The following is a 4,835-nucleotide window of genomic DNA, read 5'->3' as shown; positions in this document are numbered from 1 at the left end:
GCCTGGTCTGGAGCTGCTGTGCGGCCCCAGCGTGGCCGCCTGAGATCCGGCCGATTAGGGCTGGGCTGGAGGCAGCCTGGAGCTGGCAATTAACTGTTTCTGGCTGGGAGGAGGGAATCAGCCGAGGAGCCAGCCCAGGCTGTTCCTTACTGGGCAGCAGAAAGGCCCAGAGAGTCACACCTGGGCCTCAAGCCTCAGGGTCTGAGAGTCAGTGTTTGGTGGTGACGATGTGCACGCAGCTTTGTGTGTGTGTGTGTGTGTGTATGGGAGAGAGGCATGTGTCTTTAAATCACAGAAACAACTTTTGAAATGAGTTCCAAGCTTCTATTCTTCTGTGCATAGGTGGATTAGAAAGCTTTCAAGTCTATGGCACGTTTGGACTCTGATCAGACATGCTTAGCTCAGGCCCATGCCACATACAGAATTTTCTTCATCCCTGATATGCATCCCTGACAGGTGATGTGGGAAATTACTATGATTCTTTGGGAGGTGAATTTCTATGTCAATAATTAACTGGGTGACCTTGGGGAAACCCAAAGATATGCATGTGCCTTGGTAACTTTTGCAGAAAACAAATGAGAGGGTTTGCCTGGATTGATGGTCCTCAAAGCATGTTCTGAGGGAGGCTTGGAGGAGACTGTCCTCTAAAATTGGACAATGGTGGGCTTTTACTAATTTTTAATTTACTAACTGACATAGATCAAATTATATCAAGTTTTAGTTTTCCTTCCAGACATTTTCCTGAAATTTTTTATGCCTCTGCCCCTGTGGGATAGACAACAAAAACAACCACTAAATTATGAGGAAAAAAATCCTCAGACCAATGGTCTGTGGTGACCTAAATGGGAAGGAAATCCAAAAAAAAAAAGGAGATATATGTGTTTGTAGAGCTGATTCACTTTGCTATACAGCAGAAACTAACACAACAGTATAAAGCAACTATACTCCAAAAAAAAAAAACCCAGACCAAATTCTAGTAACAATAGAAAACTCAGGCATAGTATGCTTTGTTTTTCTCTTTGTTGAAAATATATATACCCTCATATAATAAATATTCTTTCTATTGAATTATTTTAATTTAATTAACTTGACCAAGATTTCATAAAGAATTCTAGAACTCATATTTTTCACACTCCCTTCCCACTTTGAATGAGTTTAAGAACCTCTGTGTTCATGTGATTTTTAAGACTGAGGTTAAAAAAATGTATGATTTGACATATATATTTATTTTTTTGGTTGCTTGACTGTGTTTTAGTAGCAGACAACTCCAAACTTCCCAATTTAAACAGATCTTGGCACTCGCATGGCCCTCCTGATGTGATACCTGGCTCTCTGTGGCACATGCTGAATTGCACAGGTGGAGATGCTGGGGGCTGGGGTCAGCACCCTGTGGCTCACGTCCTTGAGGAACCTGTTCTCCCTGAGCTCCTTGGGAAGCTCTGGCTGGCCCCACAGCACATCTTGCTTCTTCCTTGATAACAGCAGTGATGTTGTAAATCTGGTGCCTCCATACTCAGAAGACATGGAGTCCTTCCAGGCCTTGGTGGGCAGGGTCTGTTCAGCCCACTGGTTCCGGTTATAGCCTCCCCTTCCTAGAGGCTGAGGAATGAATATGGAAGCCAAGTCTGGTCAAATAGCCTGGAAGGGGCATGTACTGATGAGCTGCTGGGAAAGTGCCCCTCACTTTAACCTGGGGCTGGACGGGCTTCACTCTCTCCCTTTGGATATGCCTGTGTTGGTTGGGTAGCTAGCTGGTGATGAGGAGGTAAGGCAAGGGGCAGACCCAGTAGAACAGGGCATCAAACGTCCTTATGGAGCTGCTGAACTTACCTGTTCCTTGTTGGTAGCTGGTTGATTAGGTTCCATGGCTCTCCAAGTCTTCTATTGGGATGCTCTTTGTTTGTGAGCTGGGCTTAGATTGGGAGAGATTGAAAATTAATGAAGCTGAGCATTAGGAATGTTCTTCCATCCCTGAAGGTTCCCTTCTTCACTGTGTTTTGCCCCCTTAGAGGGATGGAGGAGGGGGTTATGGTTTAGGGAGAAATCTGGTTGGGCCAGATTAGAACTCTATGAATTTAGAGAAAAGATTGTCAGGAGCCAGGGGTCAGAGACACTAAAATAGAAGTTGGCTGAGATGGCAGAGACATCCGAGTCTGACCTGGTAGTCCCAAATGGACCCGGAGGACAAGGAGAAGGGGCAATTCCTGGGGAAATAGTGGGACGACCCTGGGAGCCTGTGAAAAGCCACGAAGGGGATGGGACAGAAGGAAGGACGGAGAACTGTGGAGGGCTGAGGAACATGCATAAAGAGTGTGGAAAAGTACTGGGAGCAACAAAGAGGGAGTCTCAAATTACAGAGGTCTAAGAAGCATCGTGCTAGGGACCCCACTGCTCCTGACAATGGTGTGACCCGGATCTTGCACAGAGAAAGCATTGTTTTGCCTGTTATTGCATCCTGGAGAGTCCAAACTTGCACTAGCAATGGAAATTTTGTGGGGAAGCTTTCAGCTCCAAGTAGGGGAAGGTGTTCTAACCATCCTTACCCCATCGGTAGGATGAATTGCTGCAGGAGATAATGGGCTCCTTGGAGCCTTGTGACTACTTGGTGGGGGGAGGTGACATAATGGGAAGTTCTCAAGCACTGACTAGATGATTCAGACCCAGGGGTCTGTGATTCTAGAAGGCTGTGATGCCTGAAAGAATCAACACAGGGACTGTGAGAAGTGACTGGGACATCACCTAGGATTCAAAGGAACAGAGCTGGGGTTTCCTACCTTGCTTAGCTCCTCTTCTGCCCACCTACCTGTGGTCTCTGAATGCTTGGCCAGGGAAGAGAATCAGTGTGGGGACTAGCCAGGATAGTTTCCAAACTCATTTCTGCCCTTGACAGCTGTGTGGCCTGGAACATTCCTTAGCCTCTTGACTTCCTTATCTGTAAAATGGGTCTTACTAGGGGATCAGAAGTGCCGTGTCAGAAGGACCTGTCCAGAGCCGATGCCAGGAAATGGAGGCTAATGCATAAGTGAACAAAGTAAACTGCGCCACGGCCAACCCTATGTAGGCTCATTAACATGGGATCCTACCCAATGAACCAATGATACCCCAGACTGGGGCACAGCCTGGCCCTGACATCATGGAGAACCAGGGTAAAAGGAGAAGCTGTTCTTTGAGATGACAGGGCTCACCCAGGGCTTCGCTTACTATATTGTTTCATTTCATGCTACACCAACCAGAGCCCCTGTGTATTGCAGCCATAGGAAGGCTAGTTGACTCAAGAAAGTTACCATGGGATTTCCGTGGTGGTCCAGGGGTTAAGACTCTATGCAAGTTTGATCCCTGTTTGGAGAACTAAGATCCCATGTGTCATACAGCATGGCAAAAAAAAAAAAAAGGAATTTACCATAATTCAAGTCCTGACTCCAGGGCTGTGAAAACCAGTGATGATGTCAGTGACAATTATTATAACTAGCATTTGCTTAGTATTAACAATATTCCAGGTAATGTGCTAAATGCTATATACACAATCTTATTATTATTCTTCACATTTTACAGACAAGGAAGCAGAGGCATGTTGGGTTAAGTGCATTTGCTCAAGCCTACAGAGAACAGAAATGAGGGGAATTTTAGTCCACTTGTCTCAGCTCTGGCCCCTTCTGTCGCCCTCTCTGGTTTTACAGTTGCCTCTGTCACAAAGCTGCCGATGAGAGGAGACCATCCCAGGACCCTTGGGCAGATCTTTCAGGAGGGCTTTGGGTGGAAGCTGGGTGTTAATTCCCTCGCTCTTCCTGGATCCTAGGAAGCAGCGGTGGGTGTGGTGAAGCTGTCCATGCTGTCCTCCCAGTGGCAGGCCATGGGAGTGAATGCCTCCCGTGCTGGACTGCAGCTCTCCCTGGGTCTCATCTAGAGCTTCTGTGTGTTGCTATAAATGGTTGCTTCACAAGACTCCCCATCATGCAGGATAGCCATAAATTGTGTACCATTAATAGCAGCACAAAAATTCCAGATGCTTGGGATGGCTCTGGGGAGCATGAGAAATCAAGAAAAGATGAAATGTGGGTGTATACGAATCTTCATCTGTCAAGATTGCAGAAGCTTCAGCAAAACACTAGGAGGCTCACGGGCATAACTCAAGTGAGTGCCTGGCCCTGGAGACAACTCTCTGGAGCTGATCTAAGCCTTTGACCTCGTCAGTTGCCCTGTCACCTCACCCCTCATTTCAGCGTCTGCAGAAGAAAATAGGCCCTCAGACTTGCACCCCTGAACCCCTCGCATTCCTTTTAACTGCATCCTCCCCGTCACCTGTTCTTTCCTTCCAGTGTAGGCACAAGGGTTAATCCTCACACTCATGCTGTCAATCACTGTCCTCATTTGTCCCCTGGGACCTTGGACCTGTATCTTCCTCTTTTGCCTCCACCTTTCCCATCTACTCATCTACAGCTGAGAACAAAGCTATCCTATAAGATGCTATTTTCCCCTGCAAACCACATGCATCCTTTCCTCCCTGCACCACCTAGACTTTTGAGAGTGGCCTAAATTTACCACTCCCTCCCATTATTTCTCTGTGTTTTGTTCCCTTGTCCACCTACTAAAATGTGGCTTCCACCTGGATACATCTCACTGCCACTGTGCCGGCCTGGCAGCTGACCACCAGATCCAGTGGCCTAATGGCTGTGTTCTATCAGCTCCACCTCTTGGATTTTTTCAGCATTTGAAGCTATTAACATCCTTCCTGCTGGAAATGCTCCCTATGACATTAGCCTTTGGCAATCATCCTTCATGCATTAGGGCTTGTGTTCTTTCTTTTTCTTGTGTGTCCTTTGCTGAGTCCTCTTTTC

The sequence above is a fragment of the Cervus canadensis genome, chromosome 8 (genome assembly GCF_019320065.1).
Source record: "Cervus canadensis isolate Bull #8, Minnesota chromosome 8, ASM1932006v1, whole genome shotgun sequence".
Lineage (NCBI taxonomy): Eukaryota > Metazoa > Chordata > Mammalia > Artiodactyla > Cervidae > Cervus > Cervus canadensis.
This window is presented reverse-complemented; position numbering follows the sequence as displayed.